General features: G+C 47.4%; 1 non-coding gene across 1 annotated transcript; it reads left to right on the top strand.

The window, feature by feature from the left end:
- The first annotated feature begins 16927 nt into the window (after positions 1 to 16927).
- Positions 16928 to 16989, top strand: LOC112208471 (U7 small nuclear RNA). Its single transcript, XR_002942951.1, has one exon. It is a non-coding gene; the product is annotated as a U7 small nuclear RNA (small nuclear RNA).
- The last annotated feature ends 4200 nt before the right edge of the window (positions 16990 to 21189 follow it).

The raw sequence follows: 21189 nt of genomic DNA on the forward strand, positions 1-21189 counted from the left end.
TCGGACTTCCAGCTTCCAGGACTTCGAGAAAATAAATTCCTGTTGTCTAAGCCACCCAGTCTGTGGTACATTGCTATGGCCACCCAGCAGACTACTATAGGACATCTCATAATAATAAGAGAGTCAATTCATTAAGAAAATATCACGAGTCTCGACAGGATGAGATAAGAGATCAGCACAAAGGAGCTCTCTCCTCTCTCCTCTCCCCTCTCCCCTCTCCCCTCTCCCCTCTCCCCTCTCCCCTCTCCCCTCTCCCCTCTCCCCTCCCCTCTCCCCTCTCCCCTCTCCCCTCTTTCCACGGTCTCCCTCTGATGCCGAGCCGAAGCTGGACGGTACTGCTGCCATCTCAGCTCACTGCAACCTCCCTGCCTGATTCTCCTGCCTCAGCCTGCCGAGTGCCTGCGATTGCAGGCGCGCGCCGCCACGCCTGACTGGTTTTCGTATTTTTTTGGTGGAGACGGGGTTTCGATGTGTCGGCCGGGCTGGTCTCCAGCTCCTAACCGCGAGTGATCTGCCAGCCTCGGCCTCCCGAGGTGCCGGGATTGCAGACGGAGTCTCGTTAACTCAGTGCTCAATGGCGCCCAGGCTGGAGTGCAGTGGCGTGAACTCGGCTCGCTACAACCACCTCCCAGCCGCCTGCCTTGGCCTCCCTTAGTGCCGAGATTGCAGCCTCTACCTGGCAGCCACCCCGTCTGGGAAGTGAGGAGCGTCTCCGCCTGACTGCCCATCGTCTGGGATGTGAGGAGCCCCTCTGCCTGGCTGCCCAGTCTGGAAAGTGAGGAGCGTCTCTGCCCGGCCGCCATCCCATCTAGGAAGTGAGGAGCGCCTCTTCCCGGCCGCCATCACATCTGGGAAGGGAGGAGCGTCTCTGCCCGGCCGCCCATCATCTGAGATGTGGGGAGCACCTCTGCCCTGCCGCCCCGTCCGGGATGTGAGGAGCGTCTCTGCCCGGCCGCCCCGTCTGAGAAGTGGGGAGACCCTCTGCCTGGCAACCGCCCCGTCTGAGAAGTGAGGAGCCCCTCCGCCCGGCAGCCACCCCATCTGAGAAGTGAGGAGCGTCCTCCCTCCTCATCCGGGAGGGAGGTGGGGGGGGTCAGCCCCCCGCCCGGCCAGCCGCCCTGTCCGGGAGGTGAGGGGCGCCTCTGCCCGGCCGCCCCTGCTGGGAAGTGAGGAGCCCCTCTGCCCGGCCGGCCGCTCCGTCCAGGAGGGAGGTGGGGGGGTCGGCCCCCCGCCCGGCCAGCCGCCCCGTCCGGGAGGTGAGGGGCGCCTCTGCCCGGCTGCCCCTACCGGGAAGTGAGGAGCCCCTCTGCCCGGCCAGCCGCCCCGTCTGGGAGGGAGGTGGGGGGGTCAGCCCCCCACCTGGCCAGCCGCCCCGTCCGGGAGGTGAGGGGTGCCTCTGCCCGGCCGCCCCTACTGGGAAGTGAGGAGCCCCTCTGCCCGGCCAGCCGCCCCGTCCGGGAGGGAGGTGGGGGGGTCAGCCCCCCCGCCCGGCCAGCCGCCCCATCCGGGAGGGAGGTGGGGGTGTCAGCCCCCCGCCCGGCCAGCCGCCCCGTCCGGGAGGGAGGTGGGGGGATCAGCCCCCCACCTGGCCAGCCGCCCCGTCCGGGAGGGAGGTGGGGGGATCAGCCCCCCGCCCGGCCAGCCGCCCTGTCCGGGAGGTGGGGGGCGCCTCTGCCCAGCCGCCCCTACTGGGAAGTGAGGAGCCCCTCTGCCCGGCCAGCCGCTCTGTCTGGGAGGGAGGTGGGGGGGTCAGCCCCCCGCCCGGCCAGCCGCCCCGTCCGGGAGGGAGGTGGGGGGGTTAGCCCCCCGCCTGGCCAGCCGCCCCGTCCGGGAGGTGAGGGGTGCCTCTGCCCGGCCGCCCCTACTGGGAAGTGAGGAGCCCCTCTGCCCGGCCAGCCGCCCCATCCGGGAGGGAGGTGGGGTGTCAGCCCCCCGCCCGGCCAGCCGCCCCGTCCGGGAGGGAGGTGGGGGGGTCAGCCCCCCGCCCGGCCAGCCGCCCCGTCCGGGAGGGAGGTGAGGGGGTCAGCCCCCCGCCCGGCCAGCCGCCCCGTCCGGGAGGGAGGTGGTGGGGTCAGCCCCCCGCCCGGCCAGCCGCCCCGTCCGGGAGGGAGGTGGGGGGGTCAGCCCCCCGCCCGGCCAGCCGCCCCGTCCGGGAGGGAGGTGGGGGGGTCAGCCCCCCGCCCGGCCAGACGCCCCGTCCGGGAGGGAGGTGGGGGTGTCAGCCCCCCGCCCGGCCAGCCGCCCCGTCTGGGAGGGAGGTGGGGGTATCAGCCCCCCGCCCGGCCAGCCGCCCTGTCCGGGAGGTGAGGGGCGCCTCTGCCCGGCCGCCCCTACCGGGAAGTGAGGAGCCCCTCTGCCCGGCCAGCCGCCCCGTCCGGGAGGGAGGTGGGGGGGTCAGCCCCCGTCCGGGAGGGAGGTGGGGGGGTCAGCCCCCCGCCGGGCCAGCCGCCCCGTCGGGGAAGTGAGGGGCGCCTCTGCCCGGCCGCCCCTACTGGGAAGTGAGGAGCCCCTCTGCCCGGCCAGCCACCCTGTCCGGGAGGGAGGTGGGGGGTCAACCCCCCGCCCGGCCAGCCGCCCCGTCCGGGAAGTGAGGGGCGCTTCTGCCCGGCCGCCCCTACTGGGAAGTGAGGAGCTCCTCTGCCCGGCCACCACCCCATCTGGGAGGTGTACTCAACAGCTCATTGAGAACGGGCCATGAAGACAATGGCGGTTTTGTGGAATAGAAAGGGGGGAAAGGTGGGGAAAAGATTGAGAAATCGGATGGTTGCCGTGTCTGTGTAGAAAAAGGTAGACATGGGAGACTTTTCATTTTGTTCTGTACTAAGAAAAATTCTTCTGCCTTGGGATCCTGTTGATCTGTGACCTTACCCCCAACCCTGTGCTCTCTGAAACATGTGCTGTATCCACTCAGGGTTGAATGGATTAAGGGCGGTGCAAGATGTGCTTTGTTAAACAGATGCTTGAAGGCAGCATGTTCGTTAAGAGTCATCACCACTCCCTAATCTCAAGTACCCAGGGACACAAACACTGCGGAAGGCCGCAGGGTCCTCTGCCTCGGAAAACCAGAGAACTTTGTTCACTTGTTTATCTGCTGACCTTCCCTCCACTATTGTCCTGTGACCCTGCCAAATCCCCCTCGGCGAGAAACACCCGAGAATGATCAATAAAAAATAAAATAAAATAAAATAAAATAAAATAAAATAAAATAAAAAAAAGAAAATATCACAATCTTTAAAGTGTTTGTACCTAATAACAGAGTATCAAATAAATGACACAAAAACTGATAGAATAAGTGGAGAAATAGAAAAATCCACAATCATAGTGGTAAAATCTTTTTTGAGACAGAGTCTCACTCTGTTGCCCAGGATGGAGTGCAGTGGCATGGTCTCAGCTCACTGCAACCTCCACCTCCCGGGTTCAAGCAATTTCCAGCTAATTTTTGTATTTTTGGTAGAGACAAAGTTTCACCATGTTGGCCTGGTTGGTCTCAAACTCCTGACCTCAAGTGATCCGTCCACCTTGGCCTCCCAAAGTGCTAGGATTACAGTCATGAGCCACTGCGCCCAGCCCCTAGTTGTAAATTTTAACATTCTTCTCTCCATAATTGATTTAGCTACTCACAAAGTATCAGTAAGCATATAGATGATTTAAACAACACTTTAACCAACTTAACGCAGTTTCTCAACCTTGGCACCACTGGCACTTGGGGCTGCGAAATTTTTTGTTGTGGGGGCTGCCCTGTGCATGGTGGGATGTTTAGCAGCATCCTTGGCCTCTACTCACAAGAGGCCAGTAGCTCCCTCCCCTCAGGGGTGACAAAAAAGTATCACTAGACATTACCAAGTGTTTCCTGATGGAAGAAAATCACCCCCGGTTGAGAAGTGATGGCCTGTTTGACTTTGTAGAGCACTGAAACCAATCCCCTGCCTTTTCAAGTGTATGTAGAACTTTCACCAAAACAGAGAGTATGGCTCAAGAGATTCCAAAAGATTGAAATCACACAAAATATGTTCTCTGACCAAAAAGGAATTTAATTAGAATACTTTTTGTAATGTCGGAAAATCTCTAAATAAATAGATTAAATGTTAATAAAATACAAAATAGCAGTATCTGTAGAATACAGCTCAAGCTGTAATTATCCCAGAAAAAAAAGGTTTAACATTAATCACCTATGATTTCACATTTAAAAACTAAAAAAGAAGTGCAAATTAAACCCAAAATAAGTAGACAAAAGAAAATTGCAAATATAAAAGTGAAATCAATAGAAAATAAATAACCAACAGAGAAAATAAATGAAACCAAAAGTTGGTTCTTTGGGAAGGTTAAGAAAATCGATAAACTTCTAGCTGGACTAAGCAAGACAGAGAAGAGAAAACACAAAGTACCAGCATCAGGGATGGGAGAGAAGACACCACTACAAATGCTATGTAGACATAATGGGATGGAGTAGGGACCCCTCCTCCTGGCCTGCTGGGCCTCCCCTCCCACTCTGCCAAGCATGGAAATGAAGGAAAATCTTTAGTTTCTTCAAGGGAAATTCCAGACACCTAGCTGGCCTTGAGAAGTAAATGAGCAACCTGATAAGCAAGAAGGTAATAGCTTAAAACAATAGCCAAGGAAGTTAGAGTCACAAGATGTTTGGTTCCTACGGAAACTTATCTTAACATATGCTCCTGAGTTGTTTTCAAAAACCCAGACCCCCACCAACTGAAAAATGTCATCTGCTGGAGCTTAGATCTAACATAAGGGGGAACTGACCACCATTCTTTGTTTCAAATTTCTTCCCGAGAGGCCTGGAGAGGGTCACGTCCACAGGCCGGAGCTCAACATTCCTTTCTGTGGACTTCAAGTTTTAGACAAAGTTTTGCTTCCTTGACCAATTGAAAATAAGAGAATCTCTGAATCTACCTATGACCTATAGGCCCCCACCTCCTGCCTTCAAGATATCCTGCCTTTTTAGGCCAAACTTCCATGTATTGACTTACTATTTTGCCTATAACTTTTGCTTTCCTGAAATGTACCCCTGCCTTTAAAGGCCCTTGCTTGTAAGCCACCAGGGAGGTCGGGTCTTAAACATGAGCTGCCCGATTTTTCTTGCTTGCTGCCCTGCAAATAAACACCCTCCTTTCTCTCCCTGCAAAACCCTGGTGTGGATGTTGGCCTTTACTGAGCTGGGGAAGAAGACCTAGGTTTGATTCAGTAATAATAGAAAGGATAATAAAGAAATACCATGACAAACTCCATGCCAATAAATTCAACAACTTAGATTAAATGGAGAAGTCCTTGAAAGACAGAAATCACAACATGACTGACCTAGAAGAAAAAGAAAATCTGAAAAGCCTTTCATCTGTCTGTTTTTTAATGACATAACTTAAAACCTTCCCAAAAAGAAAACTCCAGGTCCAGATGGTTTCCCTGATGAATTCTATAAAATCTTACACAAACTATTTCAGCAAACAGAAGAGAAAGAAACACTTTCCAACTCATTTCATAAAGCCATCACAACCCACCAATATACTTTAAAAACCATGACCAAGTGGAGTTAATCCCAGGAATATAAATTTGGCTTAACATTCATATCAAAAACTAATCACCACATCAATGCCATCAACATCCAAAATTTAATCAACACATTAACACAAAAGATGAGAAAATCACGATTATATCAATTGATGCAGAGAAAACATTTGACAAAATACAACCATTTGTGGGTTTTTTTTTTTTTTTTTTTTTTTTTTGAGACAGAGTCTCGCTCCGTCACCCAGGCTGGAGTGCAGTGGCGCGGTTTTGGCTCACTGCAAGCTCGCCTCCCGGGTTCACGTCATTCTCTTGCCTCAGCCTCCCGAGCAGCTGGGACTACGGGCGCCTGCCACCACACCCGGGTAATTTTTTGTATTTTTAGTAGAGATGGGGTCTCACCATGTTAGCCAGGATTGTCTCGATCTCCTGATCTCGTGATCCGGCCACCTCGGCCTCCCAAAGTGCTGGGATTACAGGCGTGAGCCACCGTGCCCAGCCTGTGATTTTTTTTTAATTGGAGTAGGAATGAATGTCCTCAACCTGATAAAGGGCATCTACAAATATATATGGTTAACATCCTACTTACTGGTGAAAGACTGAATGCTTTCCCCTGAGATCAAGAGCAAGGCAAGGGTGTCCACCTGCCATTTCATTTCAGCACAGTAATGGAGATCTTTCCCAGCCCAACAGGCAGGGAAAAATTAGTAAAGGTCATAATGACTGGAAAGAAATAAAACTGCCGTTTTCACAGAAGATATAACTGTGCACATGGAAAATCTCAAAAAGCCTACAAAAAACTGTAAGGACTAATAACTAAATTTACCAAAGTTGCAGGATACAAGGTTAATTAAGAAAACTCTGTTTTTTCCTTTTCCTGGAGGACTCATTCTTTATTTAACAGCTTTTGGGGGGTGCAATTGACATATAATAAACTGCACACATTTAAATCATACAACTTGGTAAGTTTCGACACGTGTGTACACCTGTAAAACCAAAACTACAGTCAAGATTGTGAACACATCCATCACTTCTGAAAGTTTCCTCCTGCCCCTCTCTCCCGTGCTTCCCCTATCCTTGGGCTACCACTCTCTGCATGTCACTATAGAGGTTTCATTTTCTAAAGATGTGTATAAATGGAATCACGAAGTATGTACTTTTTTGTCTGACCTCTTTCACACAGCATATTTTGAGATACACCCATGTTGTAGCAGGTATCAGTAGCTTTTTATTGCTAAGTAGCACTTTATTGCAGGGATATTCCGCAATATCCACTCACCTGTTGATGGACATTTGAGTTGTTTCCATTTTGAAGTGATTATGAATAAAGCTACGACTATAAACATTTTATACAAGTTTTTGAATCAACATATGTAATTTTCTTTCTAGACAGGAGCAAGAAGTAAATTGGAAAATAAAATTAAAAGTACAGGATCATTTACAATAGCATCCAAAAAAGCAAAAATTACTTTTATTTCTATATGAAAACCATTTTTAAATTTTTAAAAAGTCTCTCTTAATAATGTGAAGATCTAAGCCCACAACTAACTGGAAAGCTAGGTTACCCCTAGTTCTCTCGTCTGGAGCATCCCAGATAACTATTTATGGCACCTTTGGTATGGTAATGGCCGTAAATCAATAGTAATCATTTTCTCACCATAAGCACCATGACTTATTTCCCATGACTTTGGAGTCATGACACATGGACTGAAAATAACTATTTTCTGACTCATGGTTGTATTACATAAAGTTCTGGATTAATCATAGTTAGCTTTGCATTTTTAAGAAAAAAAAGAGAGCAGAGAAGGACAAAGAGGAGGAAGGGAAAAGAGAAGTGGAAGAAAGAGAGGATACACCACTGAGTATTACCTCTGGCGGAAAGCTGAGACTTACAAACCTGTGGTTCTAGAAAGCCTAAGGCACATCCTCAATCTGAATAACAAATCCCAGATTATTCTTGTTTCTCATATTTTTAACTACCACAAAATTCACATAATATAAAATGTATCATCTTAGCCATTTTTAAGTAGACACTTCAGTGGTTGCTTCCACCTTTTGGCTACTGTCAGTAACGCTGTTATGAAGGTGGGTGTACAATGTCTCTTCAAGACCCTGCTTTCAATTCTTTTGTGTATCTACCCAAACGTACAATTGCTGGATCATATAGTAACTCTACTGTAGTTTTTAGTTTTTTGAGGAACTGCCATCCTGTTTTCCATGACAACTGCCCCATTTTACATTCCCACCAGCAATGCACAAGGGTTCCAATTTTTCCACGTCTTCTATAATACTTGTTATTGTCTCGTGAGATGATTGATAGATGATAGATAGAGATAGATAGATAGATAGATAGATAGATAGATAGATAGATAGATAGATAGAAGAGATAGATAGATAGATAGATAGATAGATAGATAGATAGATAGATAGATAGATGATAGACAGACAGACAGATAGAAAGAAAGATAGGGAGTAGCCATCCTACTGGGTGTGAGTTGGTATCTTTTTTTGGTTTTAACTTGCATTTCCCTAACATTCAGTGATGTTTAGCATCTTTTCATGTGTTTATTGACCATCTGTATGTCTTCCTTGGAGAAATGTCTATTCAAGTCGGTCTTAGCATCTTCCTTGGAGAAATGTCTTTTCAAGTCAGTCTTAGCATCTTCCTTGGAGAAATGTCTATTCAAGTCAGTCTTAGCTGCTGGGCTGCTGTAACAAAAATATCATAGACTGGGTGGCTTAAAAAACAAATATTTATTTCTCACAACTCTGGAAAGTCCAAGACCACAGTGCCAGCAGATTCAGTTCTTTCATAACAAAATCCTTTGCCCATTTTTGAACTGGGTTTTTTTGAGGTTGTTGTGAAGTTTTAGGAGTCCCCTAGATATTCTAAATATTAATCCCTTATTAGATACGTAATTTGCAAATATTTTCTATCATTCTATACATTGTCTTTTTAGTCTGTTGATTGTGTCTTTTGATGCACAAATTTTCAAAATTTTTGTGAGATCCAATTTGTCCGTTTTTATTATTATTGCCTATGTCTTTAGTGTTATATCCAAGAAATTACTGCTAAATCCAGTTTCATTAAGCTTTTGCCATATGTTATCTCCTAAGAGTTTCATAGTTATAGCTCTTATATTTAGCTCTTTGATCTATTTTGAGTTAATTTTTGTATATGGGGTTAGATAAGGGTCCAACTTCATTCTTTTGCATGTGGATATCCAGTTTTCCCAGCAGCATTTGTTGAAAAGATTGTCCACTACCTATTAAATGGTTTTGGCACACTTGTAGAAACTAATTTGACCATTTATGCAAGGATTTATTCCTGACCTCTCTATTCTGTTTCATTGATTTATGCCTATCTTTATCCAGTACCACAGTTCTGGTTATTGTAGCTTTTAGTAAATTTTGAAATCAAGAAGTGTGAGTCCAACGTTCTGCTTCTTTTTCAAGATAGTTTTGGCTATTTGGTTTTTCTTGAGATTCCATATGAATTTCAGGATATATTTTGCTATTTCTGCAAAAAGTTTGTTGCGATTTTTATGGGGATTGTACTGAATTTGTAGATTACTTTGGGTAATATTGACATCTTAACAATATTAAGTCTTCCAATCCACAAACATGGGATGCCTTTCTATTTATTTTTGTGTTCTTTAATTTATTCCAGCAATGTCTTGTAGTTTTCATTGTACAAGTGAAAGATAAGTTAATTCCTAAGATAAGTTAATTCCTAAGTATTTTATACTTTTGATAATATTGTATATAGGATCTTTTCTTAATTTCCTTTTCAGATTGTTCATTGTGAGTGTGCAGAAATGCAACTGATATTTGCTTGTTGATTTTGTATCCTGCTACTTTGCTGAATTCACTTGTTAGTTCTCATAGTGTTTTGTGGAACTTTAAGGTTTTCTAGATCTATGATCAGATCATCTGTGAACAGAGATCACTGTACTTCTTTCAGATTTAGATGCCTTTTATTTCTTCGTCTTGCCTAATTGTTTAGCTAGCACTTCCAGTAATACATTGAAAAAAAGTGGCAAAAGTGGGCATTATTGCCTTGTTCCTTATCTTAGAAGAAGTTTTCAGTCTTTTACCACTAAGCATGAGGTTGCCTCAGTTTTCATACATGGCTTTTCTTATGTTGAGATGGTTTCCTTCTATTCCTAGAGTGCTGCTTCTTTTTATTATAAGTGTTGAATTCTGTCAAATGCTGCTTCCGCATCAACTGAGATGAACATGTCATTTTTTTTCCTTTGTTGCGTTAATGTGGTGTTTTGTATTGATCAGTTTCCACAGGTTGAACCATCCTTACATTCTGGGTATGAATCACATTTGGTTATAGTGTATAATCCTTTTAATATGCTGCTGAATTCAGTTTTCTAGTATTTTGCTAAAGATTTTTATATCAATGTTCATAGCTTTGTCTGGCTTTGGTACCTGGGCAATGTTGTCCTCACAAAATGAGTTAGAAAGTGTTCCTTCCTCTTCAATTTGTTGGGAAAGTTTGAGAATAATAGACATTAGTTTATTAAGTGCTGGGTAGAGTTAGCAGTGAAGCCATCAGATCCACAACTTTTCTTTATCAGGAGATTTTTGATTACTGATTCAACCTTCTTACTAGTTATAGGTCTTTTCAGATTTTTTGTTTCTTTGTAATTCAGCCTTGGTAGGTTTTATGTTTCTAGAAATTTGTTCATTTCATCTAGATTATCCAATTTCTTGGCATACAATTGTTCATAGTACTCTCTTATAATCCTTTTTATTTCTGTAGAATGGGTAGTAATGTTCCCACTTTCATTACTGATTTTAGTAATGTGAGTCATCTCTCCTTTTTTCTTGGTCAGTCTTATAAGCTTATTTTTAAAGTGTCGTTTTGCTTAAAAATAGTTCCATCAGTGGGCAAGTGAGGGAGTTGGTGAATGAGTGAATATATCACGTAACTCCCCTCTTCATGTCCCAATGTCCCCTGCCCACCATACGTGGATACCGAAAAAAAAAAAACAGACTCAGAAAAGAAGCAACTCCTGAAAGCCAGTTTTCCTTAGAGATGCATTGGGGATGTTCCATACCAGCCCCCAAGTCCAGGCCATTCTCAGCCCCATCCTTTTCTTCCTAACTCTTTAAAAAGTTGTCCAAGTTCTCAACCAGTTTCCCCTGGATAGGGGAGAAGCAAGCACTTCCAGTTGAGCACAGACTGGACAGCTGACTGGGGGAGACAGTACTTGCCTCCTCCCCCTGCCTTCTCTGCACTAGGGCTGCTCCACCCACTCCTGCCTTCGCACCACTAGGGCCCTGATCTTCTGGCTGGGTCAGCCTCTTGCTGCAGTTTTCCCCTCTCCCTTCCAAGCATCAGTCTTCTGTGCCCTAGACTGTAGCACTGCTCAGGGACTGACTAATCCAATGAAGTTATCCAGGCTAAGACCCTAATGAGTCGTAACAGCTTAATGCACTCTGCCTTCCATAAAACACTTGAATCTTAATTCAGTCTTGAGTGCATTAAACCAAAGGAGAAAATAGTCAAGTTTCATGTGCTGTGGCAGGTCGGTGGAAGGAGGAGTTTTAGGAGGTGGGAAAGACCTTCTTAGTCATGGCGCTGGCATTGGGAGACAGCTGACACACTGCAGGTGTAACTGAGCAGCTTAGCCTCAAACCATGTTTCAAAACTTTTTCCTTTTCCCTTTCCTCCTCCCCTCCCCCAGTTTCAAGACATAACTTTGAGACAAACTGCATATGCCTTATCTTTCATCTTGAAATACAGCCTGGAAATGTGCTGTGAACCTCCCCTCCCTTTCTTTTCCCACTCTATGCTCCTCTGTCTTATGCGCATTTATTTACCTAGATGCTTGTTAAATACACACCATACTCACTTATCTGGTCATATATTCCTGTAGAAGCTTCAGTGGCCAGATCCTAATATGGAGCAGACACCCCCAGCCACGATGGTGCCGGCCCCTTCACCAGATAATACAATAATTCAAGTTGAGCCATAGAAGCGGATCATGCCAGCTGGCACCTCCTAGCCCCCACCCCCCACCCCCACCCCCGCCTCTCATTCCAAACCCTCTCTTTAAAAAGTACCGCATTCCCTCCACAAACTGAAGAGTGGACATTTTTGGAAAGAATTTCATTCACTCCTCCCCATGCTAGCATGGATAATAAAACTCATTCTCTTTTTATCACACCTCACTCTTGTTACATTGGCTCCTTTTTACAAGTGGTGAGCAGCCAGACCTTTTTGCCAGTTACAGAAGTATTGGAAAAGCTAACCAATGTCAGCAGCAAGCAAGGTCAGGGCTGGGGAGTGGCAGGGAAGAGGGGTGGTGGATTCAAACCTCCCTAGGTGGGAGCAGACTAGGACATATTGCAAAAAGGCTTGCAAAATGGCCTCATCCACCTTTTCACCCTCCTCCAGGGATTTCAAAAGGGATTTCATCAACACACATTTTGCCGGGCACGCTGACCCCATCTGGAAGTCATCAAAATCAGTTTTGACTTATAGAGTGACCAACCTTCCCAGTTTCCCAGGACTCTCTTTATTTTGGCACTGAAAGTCTCATTTCCAGGGAAACCCCTCAGTCCCAGGCGAACTGGGATGATTGGTGACCCTGGCTCTCAGAGCCATCTGTGGCTTGCTGTTCAACCCATCCCTGCCTTTCCGGAGGTCCACCTGTCTCCCCACTCCACCCCCATGCTCTTGGGTGGGCCATGGTGGCTCTCCAGTGCTGGCTTTTGTTCAGCCAGTTGCACCAAATATACCAAACATACAGTCCAGTATAACCTGAGCCACTCAGACTCTGATTCTCAGAAACTGACATTGGAACTCAGAGATGGCAACAACAATGTCAAGAAGGTGAAGAATAAGAATAAGATTTGTGAACATTATCAGTGTACTTAACCACTGCTGGGTTCTCTTTTAAATTACTGTTGTAATTTAATCATCACAAAACCCCTGTGAGATAAGTGCTATTGTTCTCACCACTTGGTCAGAGAAGTTATTAATAGGTAACACGTGTACAGCTAGTAAGTGCTAGACTGGGGGTCAAAATCCAAGCAGCATGTTTCCCGAGTTCTTCTCACTGCTAACATTAGTCTACCCAGCTTGTGCTCTCTATTCTAGTTCTGCTAAACATGTCCTAGGAAGTGAGGACATGGGCTGGGCAGCCATGTGTGCCCACATGTGTGGATGAGCAGAGAAAGCGAGTGTGTGTTTTTGGGAGACAGAGAGACAGATACAGAGAGAAAGAGAGATTGAGAGAGATGCATGCATACAGAGAGAGAAAGAGACAGACTGAGAGGCAGAGAGACTGAGAGAGATAGATAAGAGAGAAAGAGACAGGGAGAGACTAAGAGACAGAGACACAAAGCGACACAAAGAGACAGAGAAACACAGTGGCAGAGACAGTAGCAGAGAGGTGGAGAAGCAAAGAGAGTGAAGGAGTTAGGAACATGCCATCACAAATTAGCCAGGCGTGGTGGTGTGTGTCTGTGGTCCCAGCTACTTGGGAGGCTGAGGCAGAATGATCGCTTGAGCCCAGGAGGTTGAGGTTGCAGTGAGCCATGGTTGTACCACTGCACTCCAACCTGGACAACAGAGAAAGAGCCCCTCCCACCCCCCAAAAAAAGAACATGCCACCCCAAAATACGTTGCTACAGCATGTTGACTGTTTTGAGTTAAAGGTGATACCACAATGGCTCACACCTGTAATCCCAGCACTTTGGGAGGCCAAGGTGGGCGAATCACGAGGTCAGGAGTTCAAGGCCAGCCTGAGGGTGGCTCCCAGCATGGAGAAGAAAGCAGAGCCAAGAGACTCACATAGAATGGACGTGGGAACTAGGGAACTGAGCCTAACACCCAGGCAAATCAATCCCCTGCTCCTGAAAAGCTGCTCGAGTTGGGATTTTGGCCACTGGCAGCTGAAACACCTTCTGTGACTAGGGGTTTAGGCAGTCACTTAAGAAGCCTTCAAGAAATCACTCTACAGAAGTATGAAATTAAAGTGGTAGGTTGGGCCCACCGTGGAGCCCCCACAGGCTGGTGACTTCCCCTGCTGGCCACACTGCAGGCTCCCTCATGGGGTTTATTGACTATTATCTGATGTAAACAACAGCCCCGGTTAGCATCCTTCTCAGTTAACAATGAATGCAGGGAGCTGAAAGTAACTTCCACCCTTGCAGTTCACGAAGCATCAGCCTTTAGAGGAGTTCACCTGGCCTGTGCAAGGTCACAGCTCCCTTACCTAGGAGGGCTCAGGGAGGTAGGCATGTATGTGTGGGTGAAAACACATCCCAGCCCACCACACCCTTCACAAGAGCCCTTGCTGAGGCTCCTGTCCTTTCATCCCATATCTGCAGGTGGTACTCCCTGACGAATGCCTCTAAACCCGGCAGCCACCACACTGCCTCTGTGTCTGCTCCAGCTCTGTCTCGCTACCAAATCCGGTTCTGCAGGTCCCCAACCATCTGTGCTTTGAGGCTCAGCTCCTCCACCAACCTTCAGGCCATGCACACTGGTCACCAACATGCCTGTCCGATTCCCAGGGCTATCTCCCTCTGACCAGGGCTGTGCCCCTCCCAATATGTCCATCCCCTACTCTCTTGCTACCCAGATGCCAACCATTTTTCTCCTTTCTAGGCTCTCCTCATGCTCTGCTTCCTCCAGGAAGCCTTCTCTGATCACCAGCTCAGCCTAAATTGTCTTTTCTCTTGGCACTTGCAGTGTTTGGGTCTCTCTGCCCCTGTTTATGTCATTGGGTGCGATAGAGTAAACTCTCCACGTACACTCCCCAGACTGCTGACTGGTCTCATGCTTGTGCTTGCAGAGGTTTGCCTGCAAGGAATAGTGATGTGATGAGAACATCGGCTTCATAACTGTGTGATCTTGGGTAACATTTACTCAACATCTCTGAGTCTCAACTTAGTCATCAAGAAAAACGGAAATAACATGAACTTCTGGGGATACTATGGAGATTAAATGAGAAAACATATCAAATACCTAGCACAGTTTCTAGAATCTAATAGGCAATCACCATTGTAAGGGGCTTCTTCCGTTTGTCACAAAAACCTACATTCCAAGCATGTTCACTAGACTGCGCTGATTCCTTAGACAAGTCCTAAGATATTCTAGTGTCTAAAAAACTGCCTCCCTTTACAGAAAGTCTAACTTTGAGAAATGTCAGCGGGGACATGAGTGCTGCCACCACCATGGCCCTCCATGAGAGACACTCTTCTCTGCCAAACCTGAATCCAGCCTCAGAATCTCACCTAACACATTCCTCCAAGTAGCCACTACTGACTAATAAGAGTTGGCAAAAGAGAAGAAAAGTGTTTGTCCTCTGTGAGTTAACACTTTTATCTGAAAAGCAGTTACTGCAGGCCTGATGTGGGCCAATCTGTGTGCCAGACCGTGAACTACGGTGGAGACAAGAGGAAGGTGAGGGAAGACCTGTGATCCCATCCACAGGTGCTCACGTGTGGAAACAACCCAGCATGAGGAAGCTCCAAGTGCAGAGTGGGCAATCCAGGTCTCGGCCAGGTGGAGGAGGCTCTGAGACCTAAGGAATGAGCAGGAACAGCTATGAGTCTGTGCACCTTCCCCAAGTCTTTGATGCCTCCTGGGGCCCACCCCAACCAGTGGTGGATGGGACCTGGTAGAAGGCGCCTGGCCTTTCAGGGAACAATCCTTGGAAGTGGCCCCATTGCCCACAGTGGTGACCTCAAATTCCTACCTTATATTGTTCTTGCCTCCTTTCCTGTTGCCCTCTGCCCCATTTCCTCTCTCCTGCTTCCTTTGGGATCACCTTCCAAATAAAACCCCTGCACCCAAGTGGGCACGGCAGCACTGTGCTCCATGGCATGGCTGGGCTGGCCTGGGACTCTCCTGTGCCTCCATGTGTGGGGGTCTGGAGGGAGGGATAAGAGTGAGTGGTCTGTGGGGCGGCCCTCCCGGGACAAGGGGATCCTGGGTGAGGGGAGGCAAGCGTGGGCTCCTCTGCGCCAACAAACGGGTTCTGAAGACCCTCCAGGGCAGAGTGTTGGGTAGGGCCACAAACATGAGAGGGGCTGCCTGAGCCCCCTTCAGCACAGAGCTGGGGCTGGACAAAAGGGTCCCGCGGGAGCAGCCTTAGGGAACAGGCGGAGGTGGGAGGCAGAGGGAGGGGTACAAGGAGAGCAGGGCCCAGTGGAAACCACAGCAGCTGCTTAGTCCTGGGAACTCTGGCCCCCCTAACCCAGAGGTCTCCAGAGAGAAAGGCCTAGGAGAAGAGACCCTAGAGAGAGATGGAATTGGCTGCCAGCCTCAGCCCAGCGGACGTGCCCGCGCAGGGTTTAGTTGCTGAGGAAGAGCGTGCGGGTGCGGGTGCGGGTGCGGGTGCGAGAGGACAGCTCTGGTCTCTACCCCCAGAGGGAGCTACGGGTGTGTGGCCCCAGGCCCACCCTCCCCAACAGTAGGCTCCTTCTGGGCCGTGGTTCTCCAGATGCCCGGAGCCACAGGTGTCTTGGCAGGTGCTTCTGAAGGGGCCACAGCCGGAGCGCCTGGAGACCACCACTGTCCACGTGCGCAAAGCGACGTCCCAGTTTCCTCACGCGTGGGCTGCAGCCTCTCCTCCCACGTGGCCCTGAGCGAGTCTCGGGGACCACCACGCGGGCGTCCAGCAGGGCTTCCTGCCTGGAAGAGGGGCCGCGCTCACCCTCCTCTCTGGCCCTCATTCTCCGGGTCAGCCTTCTCCCCTCCGCAGCCCCATGGGAATTCCATCTGGGCCGCTTCTACCCCTGCACCTTGTAGCTTGCAATGGATGGGACTTTCTTGGGCCCAGCCCTTTTGTGGAAGCACATCCTACCCTAGCGGAATGGCAGTTCCCACGGAGGCTCAGCTCTACAGTGCCCTTGTGGCAGATTTAATCCCCCCAAAACCCATGATAAACAAAATACCAAAATCCTAGGTAAAGACAGAACTGACATTACAGATTTTTCCTTTTCCCTCAGGTTGCAATAAAATAAATAAAATAAATTTAAAAATCAGTGCACTGGCACTGATCCTGTCCTTATTTAAATTTTTGATATTTTGCTCACCATGGAAATCTCACATTAACTATTTTTTTAATATTGCATTAAAATATTGACGCCTGAGCACTTTGGGTGCCTTTAAAATGTTTGCCTCCAGTAGAGTGCCTCATTCACCTCACTCTATCCCGCCTGGTTGCAGAGCCACGGTAGTGAATGGTTTACCCTCAGATAGACAGGGGGGTCCCACCAAGCCGTTTCCTGCTGTCCCACTGCAAGATGCATGACAAATCGCCCTGCACCTGAGGTTATTAAGACAGACTTGGGAGAGAAGACGAGACCAGGCAGAGAGACAAAGACAGAAAAAGAGACTGCGGAAAACTGAAGGACAAAGGCGGAAAGAAGTGGAGAATATTAAGAACTCTTTTAGAATTTGTCTAGCAGGTTTTCTGGTTTCTACTGGAAGCTTCTTACCCCACCTCGCCGCCCCCGCCCCACTCCGTCCAAAAAAAAAAAAGATTAAAGAGAACAGAATGGACTAGATTCCAAGCTGGTGACTGGGAGTTTATGTAATGCCTTTCTACCGCTGATGTGGCCTTTGTCCCTGCTTTGCAGGCTTCCCTTCAAAGAACTAATATTTCTAATCTGCCAGACACAGTGGCAGTGTTATGGAATCAAACTGGTGGTCACTCTCCCTGCACAATAAAACCAGATACTCACACCAAGCTTTCTGCCATGGTAGAAAGGAGGGTGGTTACTGCGGAGCACTAAGCGAGGAGGCAGCTAACTGCTCAAGATCTGGCCTCCTGGATGGCTCGCAGGCCAGTGTTTTTAAAGGCAGGGGCAAGTTTCAGGAAAACGGAAGCTACAGGCAAAATCCTAAATCAATACACAGAGGTTACACATTGGTGTAAGCTTAAAAGGATGGGACATCTTGAATGGGGGCTCACAGATCATGGGTAGATACCAAGATCTGGTTTGCAATTAGTTAAGTAAGAGAAGCTTTGTTTAAACATTAGGGCGTCAGCAGCAGTACCCAAAGGATTATAAATCATTCTACTATAAAGACACATGCTACTATAAAGACAAGGGGAACATCACACACCGGGGCCTGTTGTGGGGTTGAGGGGCAAGGGGAGGGAGAGCATCAGGACAAATACTTAATGCATGTGGGGCTTAAAACCTAGATGATGGGTTGATAGGTGCAGCAAACCACCACGGCACATGTATACCTATGTAACAAACCTGCACATTCTGCACATGTATCCCAGAACTTAAAGTAAAATTTAAAAAAATAGGGAGTCAGTAGAAAAACATTAACTTGCTAGGGAGAGTGACTTTCTCGAAGACCCTCACAAAGAAACTTAGAACAAAGGACAATAGTTGAACTTTAGTTTGTTTCTCCCCCATCTGGGGTCTCTATGCCAGCTGATCCATTCAGTGGGGGTCTTCAGGGGGTCCAAGCTTCTGAAAGGCAACTCAGGGACATATGTTAAGACATTATCTTTAGTTTCTATGGGGAAAACAAACATCTCTGGAGCTTTAAGTCCCTCGGCTATTATTCTTAAGCTACTATCCTTGTTCAACAAGTTACTTAATTACCTCTGGGGCTACCCAGATCCCTGTAATTTCTCTTAAAGGAACTTTGGGATTTTCCTTATTTCCATGCTTGTGGGTTTGCAGGCCCCTAAAAGGGAGTGGGGCGTTGTTCCATCTCAGCAGGACTAAAGTGTGTAATTCAGTAGCTTCTAAAAACCAATCCACTGTTTATCTTGGATTATCTGAGGAGTTGAAATAATCTCTGTGAGGACAAAAAGCACATATTCCTTTACAAGCACATTTGACATCATCTTCAGGATGCATGGCAACCCTGCTCACCTCCACCCAGGTGATGACCTGTAAGCAAAGGCCAAGGTATAGAGGAAGATGGTCCTCCCTACGGAGGGTGACTTTCTGTGTAATTATGAAGTGCATACCCTGACCATCTCAAAACTAGCCCAGTTTGAACAGTAACCTGTGTGATCACCATACATGATGGCTGAATGAGTTATTTGAGCCCCAGAGCAATCCCTTGGGGGCAGGCAGAACACATAAGATTGTGTCTATTTTATAGATGAAGAAACTGAGAATCAGAGAGGTTCCAATCCTGTCCAAGGTTGTAGAACTACTAAATGGAACAGCCAGGATGTAAAGATTGATCTACCATGCCGTGCAACTGCTATCCAGGTTCAAGGAACAATGGAAAGCCAGTAGCCTTCAAACCAGGTCACACTCTTACCCAGGTCAACCCACACATCCACACTATGGCACCAACCGCACATACAGGCAGGAGCTTTGCAAACCAGAAAAGGGAGGTAACTGGCAGCTAAAGGAGCCAGCTCAGGTTGTCAAAACCCAATGATATTAGTGGTGTCCCTCTGCTTTTCAGGTGGTAGATTTGTGATAAGAAACCAGAACAAACTTTCTCTTCTACTGAAGTCTGTGTCCCACAGGCTGGTGCTAAATAATCCCCTTTCTGGCCAAGTCCATTTTCCACTGTTGAACTAGAGTCAGAGCAGAGAATGAGATAAGATAAGGCAGGAGAAGTGGGCAAGGATCAGATCATGTAAGGTTTTGGCCCTGTTAAGGATCCCAACAGCAATGGACAGCTGTTGAAGAAATGTTATGTAGAGGGGTGATATATGAAGAGCCAAGTGTTTGGAAGATGGCGGGGGTGAAAATGGAACAAGAGCGTATGCATTCTGGCAGTAGAGGAGAAACTGACCAGATTTAGTTAAGATTGGCTCTGGGAGGGAAGAGAAGGAGGAAGGGGATCAGAATGCCTTAGGCAGCCAGGTGCGGTGGCTCACACCTGTAATCCCAGCACTTTGGGAGGCCGAGGCGAGCTGATCACCTGAGGTCGGGAGTTCGAGACCAGCTTGACCAACATGAAGCAACCCCATCTCTACTAAAACTACAAAAATTAGCCGGGCATGGTGGTGCATGCCTGTAATCCCGCTACTTAGGAGGGTGAGGCAGGAGAATCGCTTGAACCCAGGGGGAGGTTGCGGTGAGCCAAGATTGCGCCATTGCACTCCAGCCTGGGCAACAAGAGTGAAACTCCGTTTCAAAAGAAAAAAAAAGAATGCCTTAGGCTTCTGCGTGGAAAACGATGCCTTTCATTTAAGGAGGAGCAAGTGTCGGAGGGCCTCAAGCCTTGCATTTTGTCTTGGATAGTGGGCCAGATTGGAGGTGCCTTTGCAAAATTCATGTTAGTAGCTGTGTAAGCAGCTGTATACTGAGGTTTAAAGCTCAGAGGAGGAGTCTGGGCTGGAGAGTAAAAGACATGGTAAGTCATCTGCATAAACATGGTCACTGCATTTTAAAACAGCTTCTAGGTGCAGGTTCATTCAATGCTATGGCCTTCAGCAGGGGTTGGGAGCATTGAGGAGGATAAAGCCTGGCTCATTTCTTTGCACAAAATACAGCCAACCCAGGGAACTGCAATATCATTTGGAAGTTAAAGGATTTACCCAACAAAATAATATCTTCAAATACTCCATTCCCTTCTTTGTGCTCAGACCAATTGGTTTCTTACAGTTGTACTGCCCACCACCTCACCCGCCACCCTGGCTGTCCAGACCCCTTGACCCCTAGTTAATCTCCTGCTGGAAATTCCTCCAGCGGCTTTTGTTTTCAAAGAGCCTGCACAGTGAATCTGAGAGCCAAAGGAAGCTCTGGAGATGTGACACACCCAGCATCTCTCTGCAATGGAGACACCTCCATCAGTGGCTACTCAGGACCCAGCCTGAGGCTGCTGTGGGGTTGACAACACCAGCTCATTTAATCCTCACTACCTCCTGGGAGACCAGGGTTATCCCCATCTGAGAGACAGGAGCCCTGCTCAGTGATACAGTAGAACCCAGCATCTATGAAGGGGGATGGCATGAGTGAGTCTCCAGGGAAATGGGCCAGCACAGCCAGTCTGCAGGGAAATATGAAACGCCCAAATTTATATCTTCGGCCTTGGCTCTGCTTTCAAAAGGAATGTTTTTGCTCTCATTTTCAAAGGGAATTTTTTAGAATTCTTTGCTGTAAAGCTTGTAAGCACTTTACCCAGGAATGCAGGGTCCTTGTTACCCAAATATGTTGGCACCAAAAAAATAGTCCACTAAAGGTAAATCTGCTTAAAGCAGGAACTGTAATCCATAGGCAACAGTGGGGAGAAAAGCTTATATTTAGACTTTATTTTGAAAAATAAAATAAAAAACTATGAAAGCATTTCATCTTATGTTCAATAAAACCTGGTTTATAATTATAATGATCCTTTACTTCTGTTTGGGGGTTTTCCTTTTTATTATGAAAACTTCAAGCAGAACAGAAAAGAGAATGAACCTAGATTTCACAGTTATTAACATTTTTCTCCATTTACTTTATTTGGCTAAAGTATTTTAAGGTAAATTACAAGTGTTATGACTCTTCAATATGAATCATTTCAAAAAAATGACATTTACCTACATAAACACAGCCATTATCGCAGATAAGATAATCAACAAAAAAAATTCCCTAATATCATCTAGTACCCAAACCACATTTAAATTTCCCCCAGTTAGTCCCCAAAAGGTCATATAGTTGGTTTGTTCAAACATAGAACCAATCAAGACCCACTCATTGCATGGAGTTGCTATGACT

Source organism: Pan troglodytes, chromosome 13 (assembly GCF_028858775.2).
Source record: "Pan troglodytes isolate AG18354 chromosome 13, NHGRI_mPanTro3-v2.0_pri, whole genome shotgun sequence".
Classification (NCBI taxonomy): Eukaryota; Metazoa; Chordata; class Mammalia; order Primates; family Hominidae; genus Pan; species Pan troglodytes.